Source organism: Jaculus jaculus, chromosome 10, assembly GCF_020740685.1.
Source record: "Jaculus jaculus isolate mJacJac1 chromosome 10, mJacJac1.mat.Y.cur, whole genome shotgun sequence".
Taxonomy (NCBI): domain Eukaryota; kingdom Metazoa; phylum Chordata; class Mammalia; order Rodentia; family Dipodidae; genus Jaculus; species Jaculus jaculus.
The window spans coordinates 76999498-77013919 of NC_059111.1; the positions used below are offsets into that span (position 1 = coordinate 76999498).

Sequence of the window (14422 nt, forward strand, 5' to 3'; positions counted from 1 at the left end):
CTTAAAGGCAAAAGGGTGTACCCCAGAAGGACATTACTCCACCCTGTGAATGTTTCCGGAGCAAGCCCATGCAGTCAAACGCCATGTCTATTTTATTTTCACTTTCTTATCCTCAATGACCCATAACCTGCCCTTTGACCCTGACCTGTCCTTGTTTCATTTCACTTAGCCTACTCTCAAAAAGTATGTACTGAATGGATGAATGAATGACTCTGCAAGGCCATGGTACTGCAAAGCACAAGTTTCAGAAATACACAAGCAGGCATTCTAGGCCTGAGATAGTTCCTAATTTCATCATAGTATGATTTCTACAGCAAGATTCTCAATCAGGTGCAATTTTTGCCTCCCTTCCAAGGGGACAATTGGTAATATTTGGAAATGATTTTAATTGTCACAATTTGGAGGATGCTGTTGGTACCTAGTGGGTCAAGGTCAGAGATAGTGGTATCATCCTACAGTGAATCAGACAGTGCTTCATGCTGCAACACAGCCCTTGTAGAGGCTAGGGGCTGTGCCCTGACAGCCACACACCACACTGCTTAGCATGTTAGACAGTGGTATACAATGGGCTCTGACTCTTCTTGCTTAGATCTTGCCAGGACACAAGTGTATATCTTTTTCTTCACTTGCCAAGCAATGTTCAGATCTGTAGAGATTTATTTCATTCACTTGCTATTCGTTTAATAAACGGACTGGAAGCAGTGGAGGGAGTTAAATATCCCAGTAGTGAGGTAAGACAAACAAACACCATTAGTATCCTTCACTTGACTGAACTGAATGGTAGGAAGCAACCTCTGTCATCAGGAAGTGCACTATAGAAACGGAAAAGAAATTCATGCTGTTTAAAAAGCTCTTGCTCAAACACATGTGTTTGGAGATCAATGGGTAGCCTGCAAATGGAGAAGTCATTTCCGCTTCTTATGTCTTGATAAATAGAAAAGAGCCTTTATTTTCTTGAATGTGATAATCATTCATATCTGTCCCATGACATGCCCAGAAGGTTGAAGAATAACAAACACCAAAGTGTAAACAGAATTTATTGAGCAAGCCAGGCCTTGAGGATGAATCCTCTAACTGCATGTTTACATAAAATAAGATTTCCATGCAATAAATAAGGCAGGACTTCTCTATTGGGAACAGGTCTTCTTATATCCCAAAGGACCATCAACATTATTCCTCTTATAGCTCAGCAAACTCAAGTGACCCCCAAAGAATTAATCCTTTCTGTCCCAGCTCCCTAGCCAGTCTCATGGTCTCCAGCTTTCTACCTCTGTCTCCTGCCTTGGACTATTTTTAAACTGTTGTCTGTTCTATGTCACCTATTTGGTGACACTCAACATTAGCAAGTGCCACAAAATGGATACCAGAAGCCTGCAGAGAAACAAAGAGATCAAGATGTGTGCAGCCTACTTGTTCTGAGCCATGTGCAGCTACACGTTTTTCTGTGATAGTGACACAGTGAAGTTGTATGACAAGGTAAATTACATTCCTAAAGAAGACTCCTAGAGGGCTGGAGAGATGGAGTAGCGGTTAAGCGCTTGCCTGTGAAGCCTAAGGACCCCGGTTCGAGGCTCGGTTCCCCAGGTCCCACGTTAGCCAGATGCACAAGGGGGCGCACGCGTCTGGAGTTCGTTTGCAGAGGCTGGAAGCTCTGGCGCGCCCATTCTCTCTCTCTCCCTCTATCTGCCTTTCTGTGTCTGTCGCTCTCAAATAAATAAATAAAAATTTAAAAAAAAAAAAAAGAAGACTCCTAGAAAGCTGATCTGGAGTTCACACAGTGTGATTTTAGGTTCCCATGTGGTGTTGGCACAATAAAGGGTGGGCAGCCTACACAAAGAAATTTGTAAACACTCTGGGACCCTGAAATCCCCCCCCCCCAATGAAGGTAGGTTTGAGCAGCATTAAAAGGAATACATATGGATTTCCTTAGCAGACTTACACAGAATTCCTTAGAGCCACAGGAATGTATTGTCTCCTGATTCTGAAGGCCAAATATCGAGAGGGGTCAGCCAAGCTGGACCCCCTGAAATCTTTGTTGGATCCCTGTTTCTTCCTAGTTCTTGTGGTTTGCTCAGGAACAATGGCAGTCTTTGGATTACAGCCATTTGACACCAGTCTCTGCTTCCATCGTCATGTCACATGCCTTCCCCCACAAGGCCATGGTCTTGTAAAGAGGTCAGTCTTGTGGGATGAGGGACCTACCCTGCCTCATATAATTAATTCATCTTAGCAGATCACATCTGCAATTCCCCCTTGCTCAAATATGGCTACATGGACAGGTGGGGATTAGAATTTCACCTTGGTAGAGGGTCTATGACTCAATGTCTTAGTTCACAGTCGGTTATCAGAGCAGGAAGATTAAAATTGTGAAGTATGATGTGAACCCAAGCATGTATTCCATCCTGGCCAGGGCACCAGGAGGGCTGGAGCTCACTGAGGTAAACAGGAAGTATTATGATCATGAACATTTTACATGTTAGCCCACTGAAAAGTCAGAACGCTCTCTTGGGGCCAATGCCATCATACATTCAAGCCACAGGTAGGAAACAAAGGGGCAGAGAGGATCAGCAGTTTGAGGACGCATCACTGCCATTCCAGAAGGAAAACCCAGCCTCCATGTTGTTGATATGTACATTTTGCATTTCAAAAGCAGTAGAGTAACTTGTTAGCTTACTCACTTAGGTCCACAAGCCAGAGTTTGAGTTCCTCTACACCAGTGACTTTTGTTTTACCTCCACAGACAACCTTCAGCAAAATGGCAGAGAGGAGAGGCAGATTACTGGACACTACCTTCAAACCACTGAATCTTGACAAAGCCCAGAAATCTGTTTTAACAGTATCTCCAGAAAACTCTAGAGTGCTGTAACATTGAGAACTATTGGTCCTAGGGAATTAAGGGAAAATAAAGTGCTAGTATAAACCAGAAAAGACCAGAAAGAGATGACCAGACATCTGAGACTCTGTGGCCAATGATGGGTTAAGTGGCCCAAGAGTTCTTTCTGGGGACCTCTGGGAAGGCTGGCAGGGTTTGGAAACAGAAGGAAATAGCCCCTTCCTCCCACTGAGCATACCCCATTTCCTTGGTGGCCATGGTTAACCTATAAGTAGTGAGGGGTGTTTTCTGATGTTTCAAGTAGGAAGTATGGCTATACACAATGGAAACCAACAAGACCTGTGGTTTTAGGAATTCCCATGTGCTTCTGCGTACATGAACAGGGTTGCAGAAATAAAGAGGGTCTTGTGATAAAGGAAAACAGAATGAGGAACCAAGAAGCTGAAGTCATGGGTTTGATCCAGTTTGTGATTATAATCTCACTGTAAAGTGGGCTAAAGAGCACTCACATTTCAGGGTGTGGTTTAAATCTGTGGAGCCATGTTGCACTCCATAATATAACTTATGCCATGCTGTGCCAAGGTCTATGTAAAAGTCTCCTGTCCTATAATAATACATCCAATGCCTATAGCCCATTAATGACACAGAAAGGACAACCAGAAATAAATCTTCCATTTCTCTGTGCAACAAAGAAAACACCATCACCTAAGTTCATCCTAAAGTACAATTCCTTATATATCTCTTTCCCTACCCTGCTGCACTGGGTCATGTGCATAGCCAAGCATGCACACCTGTGCAAGAGCACACGCAAACACACTCTCTGAAGAAAAGTAGAGGATAGAGGCGTCAAAAGACAAAATCACTCTTCCCCTTGTCCTTTCCCTAGCAGAGTTTTCCCAAGGCAGCTTCCCTCCTCATAATCCAGTGTGTGTTCCCTGCTTTCAGACGAGACCTACATAGTTGTACTTGCTCAACTATCTGGGATAAACTCAGCCAAGCAAAACTCATGCTTTAGTCTATATTTTCAAAATCATTTTTCTTTAAAGATAAAGACTGCTAAGTTTACATTGCCTCCTTTGTGAGATGTTCAGACTGTCCAAGTCTCCTCAATGAAAACCAAGCTACATTTCCTGAATGCTGATGACATCAAGCTATGGTGAATAAGAAAGTTATTTGGAATAAAAGACGGTCTCAAAATATGTATATGATAGAAGTGCACTTGTTATACCAGGCCAAGAATTCGTCTTAAAACATAATATAATGACTAGTGAAAGGCTGTTGATCCCTCCTTTAGGTTGTAGCTCCTTTAAAGTACTATGCTGATTAAAGGTACATTTATTAGCTAATTAATGGGTGTATGATATTGCTAGGCATTATAGGAGATATATACCAGGATGGTTGCACCACACAGGAACTCTTTCCTGGTCTTGTATAGTAACTAATTAGTGATAAACTTCCCTCATTAGAGCAAAAAACTATTCACCATTCTTTTTTTTTTCTTGAAAATATTTTTATTGACAACTTCTATAATTATAGACAATAAATTATGATAATTCCCTCCCTCCCCCACTTTCCCCTCTGACACTCCACTCTCCATCTTATCTCCTCCCCCTCTTAATCAGTCTCTCTTTTATTTTGATGTTATCATCTTTTCCTATTATGATGGTCTTGTGTAGGTAGTTTCAGGCACTGTGAGGTCATGGATATCCAGGCCATTTTATATCTGTAGGAGCACATTGTAAGGAGTCCTTCCCTTCCTTTGCCTCTTACATTCTTTCCACCACCTTTTTCACAATGGACCCTGTGCCTTGGAACGTGTGATAGAGGTGTTTCAGTGCTGAGCAATCCTCTGTCACTTCTTCTCAGCACTATGGTGTCTTCTAAGTCATCCCAAGGCCACCATCATCTGAAAAGAAAAACTTCTCTAAACAACAATGAGAATATCATTAATCTAGAGTATGAACATTAAGAGAACTGCTTACCTGGCATCTTGGTAAGCATAGTATATAAATTTAGCCAGACAACAGCAGACATTACATCCCTAGGGCTCATGACCAACCCTATCATAGGTTTTCAATATCAGGCATGTATTCTCTCCCATGGAGCAGTCCTCCAGTTCAATTAGAGTACGGTTGGTTTTCCCCATAAGAGACATGCCACTATGGCAATCATTGGCTCATTTGGCCCTTATGGACAAATTTAAGGTTTGCAGTATCCTCTGTTGTTTATCACCACTTGTGATTTTTCTCTCTCTCCCATGGAACTGCATGTACTATAGCTTTTTCCAGCTTTTTGTCAGCTTTTCTTCAGGGAAGAGGTTTTCAGCTCAGCTCCAGTAGGGTTTCTCAGTAACCTTGCAGCCCAAGTATATGGAGTCTTCAGCAATAGGGTTTTACCATCTATTCCTGGTGGGAAGTCAAGAGCCTCAGCAATGGCCTGTAATGTTTTGGGGAGTATCAGGGACCTCGCTGGCCAACAACTCACTGGAAGGTATCCCATCCCAGGCACTGAAAAGTTTCTAGTAACAATTTATGACTTCTAGATGTGTGCCATTGTCCCCCCAAAAAAGTAGGTTTCCATATGACTTAGTCATACCCTCTTAGATTTTGATTAGCCCTCCCTCTACCTTTCCTTTACTCTTTCCAGCTCATATTCACCATTCTTATTCTGAAGATAAACCCAGAACTTCCACATATGTGAAGAGATGGAGATAAGCAAAACAGGGAACTGTAAGTGTCAAATTTCTCTGAGACTTCTTCAGTGATGACAGAGAGGTTAGTCCAAAGGGAGAGAGTCTAGGGCCCACAGTGGAAGTCCAGGCTCATGACCGCAGATCCCTCTGTGCTCCACACCTCACACTCAGATACTCTTTTCTAGTTTAGAGAAGTGAGTACATAAAAACCCACATTACTGGCCATAGTGAGCAATGCATTCTCCTCCCTTTCCAAGAGGCTGTGCTAGGGCCCTCTGCAAGATGAAGTCACCTTGAATCTGCTACTCCAGTTGAGCCAGTCCACAAGCCAACAGCTCGCATCAGCATTCCTACCCAGTTTACATTCCTCTAAAGTGATGGGTGGGTCATTCCAGAATCCATGTCATGATAGTCATTTATAACAAAAGCCAGGCCCTCTGCTTTCCATGCCCGTTGTAAGAGCAACACAAGCTCTTCCCCAGTGGTGCCAGTTTGGCCCAGTAAAGCTTGCCTCTGAGAAAACACATGGAAATAAAGAAAAGTTCCTGTGTTCTGGTAACATTTAATTGTGCTGTTTTTCATCCTGCTTCACACCCACATGCTCATGCATAGCATTTATTCCATCAACTTCAAAGACAGCTCAACATGTTGGAAATATGTATTGGAAACAGAGAAAGGACTTGAAGTTGGACCAACCTTCTTCTCTCTGTATGACTGAGTTTATAAATACATTAGAAATATGCATTGGATTTTTAGAAAATATGCTTTTCTTGGTACTTGGCTGTAGAATAATTGACATAAGTCAGGATTTCTATTGTTTGAGTAGTTTTGCATAATAAATAATCATCATTTGCTTTTGTCCAATGATGTGTATTTGTAGGCTGAAATTAGGGAAAGCTTTTCCAAGAGTGTTTCCACTCATTTATCCACTAGAGTCCAGATGCCATCCAGCACTTGGGGAACTCCCAGGAAAAAAAAAAAAGCATAATGCAGTCAGGAATGCAAGGCCTAGAGGACAAAGTGAAATGGAGACAAAGGACTGTCATTAATTATAAAGAGCCATGGCACAGCATGCTAGCATAGTTGTCACATGGCAAAAGAACAAAGTCATGTCTAAAATGCAGGCCCCAGAGCAAGGATTGCAATCCCAGCACTTGGGAGACCGAGGCAGGAGGACCTTGAGCTCAAGGGTCATCTGAACTACAGGAGACCGGTCAAAAAAAAATTTTTTTTAAGTCCCAGAAAGTTCAATCTGAGTCTCAACTTAGAAAAAAAAAATCTCAATTTTAACACATATTTTTTCCAGACAATTCTCTTGCCACATCACTGCTGCTGAGACTCTCTGAAAAGTGTGAACTCTTTGCTAGTACATCTAGGATTTTATGTTTAAGTGTCTAGACTTGATGATGTATATTTTTGGTTGGAGATGGCTCTTGGTCTTTGAAATATTTGACTTATTAGGCAGGCTTCTCTAGGCAAATAGAATCAATGGAAAGGAAGCTGGTGGGACGGGATTATGATTAGGAGACATTATGTATATGGAAGGATGGTATCAATAAATTAAAATATATCTTCAGGGCTAGAAAGATGGCTTGGCCTTTAAGAAACTTGCCTGCAAAGCCTAAGAATACATGTTTGCATCTCCAGGTCCCACCTTGCCAGGTGCACAGTGGTGCTAACACACAATGTTGCGTGTGCATCACAACGGGGAGGGGGCATGTGTCTGGAGCTCACTGACAAGAGGTTGAAGGACCTCCCATTTCTCTCTGTGTCTCTCTGTCTCTCTTTTTCTCTCAAAATAAAAAAGAAAGGTAACCTTAAAATGAAGCTGGAGTCTGATGTTAGTGTAGAATGCAGGTGGCAGCGGCAGCAGTAGCAACAACGATAGCTGTACACTGACTCCTCAGGCTCTTCAGACCTCTTCATATATGGCCCTTGGAAAGAACTGTCTACTTTGATGTCAGTGCATCTCCCCTCCATCATTTCTATCTGGAAATGTTCTCATACACATGCCCAGAGGTGTGTCTCCAGTTGATTTTAAATCCCATCAAGTTGAAAACTGAAACCAACCACCACATCTGCTAATAAGCCCAGTCCATTTGAGCATATAGTGCTATACAACCACTATCAATGCCCTAACGTTTTTCTAAGGGTGTGTTTCATATAAATTGCAGAGATGTTAAAGTGTTGTGTTTCTTTCTCATATATGGATGGACTTTTCCCCAGAACCAAATTTCATAGAATTGGATAGACACTTGCTGTATATATTTTTCTAAAACCATTGAACTAGAATTTCCTAATATAAATACCCCTAAAATTGATAATGAGAAATAATAATACCATAAAAATGATTTATTTTGGAATTGTATTCCTTGCCTATAGCTGCATAGGAAGTTATGCCCAAAATTGAGTCACACATACAACAACAAACATCTCTCATCTTATGACTTGTGTGTGTCAGGAATCAAAGTGTGACTTAGCTAAGTGACCTGCTCAGGGATTCTGGTAACCTGTAATTGAACTATCAGGGGTGGAATCCTCTCAGAGCTGAGGTGGGGGAAGCCCCAAATCCAGGCTCACTCACATGGCTGGTGATCAGATTCAGTTGCTCTCAGGTTGTTAGGCTGAGGGCCTACCTGTCTCAGTGTTGGATGAGCAGATGGCCAGAGGCCTCCATTAGTTCCTTTCTACCTGGGCCTGGCTTAGAGCAACTCACATCATGGCAGCCAGCTAGCAGAGCAAGCCAGAACAGGAAAGGTATGTTAGGCAGTGACAATATTTCAGAACGTCAAGTTGGAAGTGACATTCCATCATGTTTGGAAGCAAATCACTAATTCTAACAGGCATCTTTACCTAAAGGCATGAATATCTGGAGAGGAAATCCTTGAGATCTGTCTTAAATGATATCACCCCTATATGTGATTCTTCTGCATAAAATGTTGTAACATGGTTCCAGTCAATGTTTACCCTTCTATTCGCATTTCACTAAAACTGAGATTGATGTAAAGCAAACATCTCCTAATATAGGCTAAGCTGTATATTGTCATGACTGACTGCTGCAACATGGGAATCAAATGTTGAAGACAGAAATGAACATGTTTCTAAATGAGTAGATGTGAACTCACTATGCTAACCAACAGCGAAGACAGTCCTAGAAACTAAACTTAAAAAGCTATGATTTAAAAATAAGAATGGGAAAAAATAAGAGGTCAACATTCCTGGTATTGTTTTAGCAGCTTGACAGTGGCACGGGAACGTCTTTTATATTCTCTTATCTTTTTAATTATGCATGTCACCTCATGATCATAAGATGACTTTGATTAATCAATCCAGACAGCACATCCTATTCTAAGCAGAATGAAAGGGGTGAAAGGTTTCCACCATAAGCCTCTTTCTCTTTTTTTAAGGAAGATGAAGCTTTCCTGGATGCTGCTGCCAGCACACTTAAACTTAGACCTCATTGGTCAGAACTGAGTCACGTGTCTATCCTAAACTAATTGCTCACCCAAGAAGTCTAACATGACAATGCAAGTCTTAACCAACCATGACTTATTTCTGAGGTCTAAGAAGGATTACCAATTCCTGAATCCATTGGGAACTCTACTGGAGCAGAAATGTGACTGTATATGTTAGGCAGACAATGGACAGATCTTCAGAAAACATCTTGAGAGTTATTTTTGCTGTATGACTTTTTATATACATTTAAATAATATTTAAATATGAATCTCATGTGTTTCAATACAATCTATTTCTGTCAACCATCCAAAAAGACATTTCCCTATAGGAGCTGAATGTGTAAGCATTGTTGTGGTTGAAAACCACAAAAACATTTAACATTTTCTCTACAACTTCTCATTTAGAAATAAAATGTCCAGATTCTGAGACAAAAGAAAAATTACTGTACTGTTCTTATTTTTGTTCACATATAAACTGCCTTTAAAATATTGGCTTCAGGTATGTTTAATGGGATGAAATCTGCTAAAATTTATTACATTAGCCAAGTGTTATCAAAACACAACAAAATAGATTGCTTTCCTTGGTGTCTGCTTCTAGACATTTGTTAGGTTACATTTCAGAGTCTGAGCATCATAAGCCAACATTGTCCAGAGGTATTCAGCACCATTTATAAAGATCCAGTCACATAAACTGTGGACTCCTTATAAAGCATCTATTGAGACACAGAAATATCACTGAATCATATCCTTGCTTTTGATTGTTAGGTCTCCATGAATCTTGCCAGAGGGGTAACTTGTCCTACAGACTGCAGAATAGAAAAACCAGTATTTTGAGGAATAGTTCCACTTCATCTGAGGCACCCCATTCTCAAGCACTATACATACAGTACCTATAATTTTAATTCCTGTGTAGATCAAAGTTAAAGTGGCATAACGTGTTGTTCTAGGCAAGATCAGCCCTTGGAGAGGGGTGAACGGAAGGAGTCCTGCATGAAATAGGATTCAACAGTGACAGCTTTGATAGAAGGTTAATCAACCTGATGCTGTGCACACTAAACAGGAGCACAGAGGTGACTTGCTGCAAGAGATGCAGTTATTTACTTGCCAAATAGACCTGTGGGGTCTCTTGGTAGTAAAACATTATTGATGTTCAGATCCACATGTTTTTCTTGTTGGCCAGAGTATAGCAGCCAGACTAACTGGGCATATGAGGTGGTTTCACTAATTAATGGTAGGGCCCTGAGAAAGCCTGGACCTTGGTTCCAATCCTAAGCCTGCTCATATAAAGGAAGATATCTTTGATCTCCTATTTAATATCTGGCAAGCTGAGGTCATCAGTTTCTGTGTCTTAAATGGCATTCCATGTCTTCAAAGATGCACTTTTGCTTTGAATATCTATCAATCTGCTGGCATATCTGTGTCTTGATTGACATGGAGTTCTCAACTGCCTTGAATGTGGTAATCACTCAGCAGAACCTTATTAGCTCAGCACAGTTTGAAGCATACAATAAAGATATGGTAAAAATATTCCTGGGCTGGAGAGATTGTTTAATGGTTAAGACACTTGCTTGGGAAGTCTAAGAATCCAGGTTCGATCCCCTAGTACCCACATAAGCAGATGCACAAGGTGGTGCGTATGTCTGGAGTTCATTTACAGTGGCTGGAGGCCCTGGAACACCCATTCTCTCTGTCTCTATCTGCCTTACTCTTTGTCTCTTTCTCAAATAAATAAATAAATATTTTTAAAAGTACATTCCTTCCAATTTTCTTCATGCTAGATGATATATAAAAACATTACAATTAAAGCGTGAAAGGACATTTCTCATGAGTTTAGACAGATACCTGCCAAGCCGGTATGTTAGAAGGTAATAAAAGGCATGTGGTACACCTAGTGTTATGAACTGGGTAGGCAGAGTAGTAAGTGCATGGAAAAAGTCGTATAAGTTTCTAGAGAAACAGTGTGGGACCTCAGAATGCATATGAGCCTGGGAATTGTGAAGTTATTAGCTTTCTAAATTTAGCTTTCCTACTGATTCACTTGGGACCTGAAGAATGTCTAACCCATTTTAATCACTTTGTGCCTCAGTTTCTATGTCTGCCAGTTAGCGTGAAAGTCCTCGGCTGAGTGCCCAGGATTGTGAGAACATACTGTTCAGAGCCACATAAATATAAGCACTACTCACGACTCAAAATATCCTAGTTACTAGATGTCCTGGCTTCTAGTGGATACATTAACAAGAGTGTTTAACGACAAAACCTGCACATGTTTTAGAGCACATCTACCTGAGTAAAAACTAGATGAGTAGGACATTTACACATCTTGTAGACCCAGTGCTGCAGGAACACAGACGTGAAATATGACAAGTCCTGGCTTTGCCACTCAGCATCTGAATAGTGACCTGAAGCAATGCCCTAACTTCCTTCAACACCCTCATCTGAAAAAGAAACACAGGGAGAGAGAAAGAGAGAGAGGAAGAAAAGAATGAAGGAACGAGAAAGAAGAGAAAGAAAGAAAGAGAGAGAGGGGGAGGGAGAGAGAAAGAAAGGAAAGAGATAAAGGAAGGAAGGAAAGAAAGGAAAAGAAAAGAGAACAATAGTGATGGCCAGCTAGTCTATCTGATCCATCAGTTCCACATTCCAGTGAGAGTTCCTGCCTTACAAACATACTGTACGGAGTGATGGAGAAGATGTCTGACACCAACCTCAGGCCTACATGCACACACACATGCACATGAATTCACATATGTTTGTATCCACACACATATAAACATGTATACCATACTCACACACATACATACATACACAAAAATTAAGTGTAACTCCATCTTTACTTTTAAAAAATTGTTTCAGAGATAGAGAAGGAATCAGAGAGAGTAAGAAAAAATGGGCATGTCAGGGCCTTTAGCCAGTGCAAATGAACTCCAGACGCATCTGCCACCTTGTACATCTGGTTTATATAGATCCTGGGGAATCAGGGCTGGAGAGATGGCTTAGCGGTTAAGCGCTTGCCTGTGAAGCCTAAGGACCCCGGTTCAAGGCTCGGTTCCCCAGGTCCCACGTTAGCCAGATGCACAAGGGGGCACACGCGTCTGGAGTTCGTTTGCAGAGGCTGGAAGCCCTGGCGCGCCCATTCTCTCTCTCTCCCTCTATCTGTCTTTCTCTCTGTGTCTGTTGCTCTCAAATAAATAAATAAAAAAAAAATAGATCCTGGGGAATCAAACCTGGGCCCTTCTGCTTCATAGGCAAGTGCCTTAACTGCTAAGCCTTCTCTCCAGTCCAAGTCCATCTTTAAAAAGTAAAAATTTATAAGGGCTGGAGAGATGGCTCAGCAGTTAAATGCACTTGCTTACAAAGTTTGACAGCCTGGGTTTCATTCCCCAGTACCCATGTAAAGTTAAATACACAAAAGTGGTGCATACATCTGAAATTCATTTGCAATAACAAGAGGCTCTGCTGTAGCAACATTTTCTCTCTCTTTGCCTCTCTCTGTGTCACAAATAAATATAAAAAATAAACCAAAAACTGAAGGTTGGGGAGTGTCTTAGAGTTGAATGAAAGAAAGCCTCAGCTCCTAAGTTCTCATGGCTTTGAGAAGAATGCAGCATCAGAACATGATCACTTCACTGAACAGGAAGTAACTTTCACAAAAACTTCATTAAAGTAATTGTCTGAATTGTCACCTAATTCTTGTAAGCTTTTTAAAACAAGTAAGGGCTAGAGATATGGTGTAGCAGTTAAGGCACTTGTCTGCAAAGCCTAATGATGCAAGTTTGATTCCCCAGTTTCCATGAAAAGCCAGATGCACAAAGTAGCTAGAATCATCCTGAGTATGACCATTTTGTCTGTCTGTCTTCTCCATTTCCCTCTCCCTCCCTCTCTCTCTCTCTCTCCTCTCTCTCTCTCTCTCTCTCTCTCTCTCTCTCTCTCTCTCTCTCTCTCTCCCATCTTACCTCCCTCCCTCTCTCTTTCTCGCCTTGCAAATAAATATATTTTAAAACAGACACACAAGTAAATGCTAACCTCTGAAACTTGATCTAAATAAACAAAAATTAGAATGATAATAAATCTCAGGCAGGAGAGATGGCTTAACATTTAAGGCCCTTGCCGACAAAACCAAAGAACCCAAGTTTAATTCTCCAGAACCCATGTAAGTCAGATGCACAAGGTAGCGCATGTATCTGGAGTTCATTTGTGGTGGGCAAAGGCTCTGGCACACCCATTCCCTCCCCCCACCTCTCTCTTTCTCTCTCACAAATAAATAAACAAAAATAGTAAAATAATAAATCTTAAGATTAAACACTTTTATGCATTTGAGTATTAGGACACTGGGCAAGAGAACAAGAGACGTAATGTTCCAGCAAGTAAACTTTAACACTGGTAAGCATCGTGTACTTTCCCCAAAAGGCATTTTATTGTGCTAAACCAAAGGTGGCTTTTTGGCACTAAGAAGCTGTGTTCAAGGATCCAAGTCCTAGTTCCTTAATCCTGAGCTCTGGGCTGCGGCCTGTTTGAATTCCAAACTATGTTATATCTCTTCATATAGCTGACACCACCATGAAGCAGGGTGGTTCTATCCTCACTCCTACCTGAGAAGTTAACGGATGCCGGGAGAGGGGGCGTCATTTACTTCAGTGGTATAGCTGCTGGTGCTTGCCAGTGCTCCAGTAAACTTTGCAAGAAACCCTAATTTAAATCACCGGGTCTCAATATATAAAGATACAAAGCCATAAAAGTTTTCCTCCTCTTATTTTCTCCTTGCTGTACCATCACCTCTGTCCTCCCCACCAGGCAGTTCAGCTCAAAACTTACCATAAGCCTCTCTTTCCACCTGCTCTCATGTAACTAAGTCCTATGATTTCTTCTCTTAATATCCCAAAAATTCATCTCCTTTTTTCTATTCTTTCTTTCTTTTTACTTTTGTTCATTTTTGCTTCTCTTTTTGTCTCCCTCTATCTCTCTTCCTTCTTCCTTTCTCTCTTCTTCCTCTATTCCTCTCTGCCTTCCTCTTACTTTTTAAAAAATATGTTTTAATTTATTTGAAAGCAGAGAGAGAGAGAGAGAGAAGAAAGACAGCAGAGAGAAAGAGAGAGAATGGATATGCCATGGCTTCCAACCACTGCAACTCCAAACGCATGTGCCACTGTGCACCTACCTGGCTTTACATGGGTACTAGGGAATCAAAACCTGGTCCTTAGGCTTTGTAGACAAGTACCTTAACCAACAAGCATCTGGCCAGTTCCCCCTCCTCTTAGTTTAATGACCACTTTTGCATCTTGACTGCTCCATCTCTATCTACAGTTTCCCTTCCTGTCTCCTTCTCCTTCATCCAGCACACAAGCATTATCTAATTAACCTCAGGAAATGGCTGCACAGTTGAGTCTATACTTTCTTGCTCTAATATCTTCAATATAACCCTCTGTATGCAAGATAATGTGCACTCTA

At 41.3% G+C, this 14422-nt stretch overlaps 1 protein-coding gene across 4 annotated transcripts in view; it reads left to right on the forward strand.

The window, feature by feature from the left end:
• Positions 1 to 14422, forward strand: part of Cav1 (caveolin 1) — a 35846-nt gene that overhangs the window by 18659 nt on the left and 2765 nt on the right. The window lies entirely within an intron of this gene.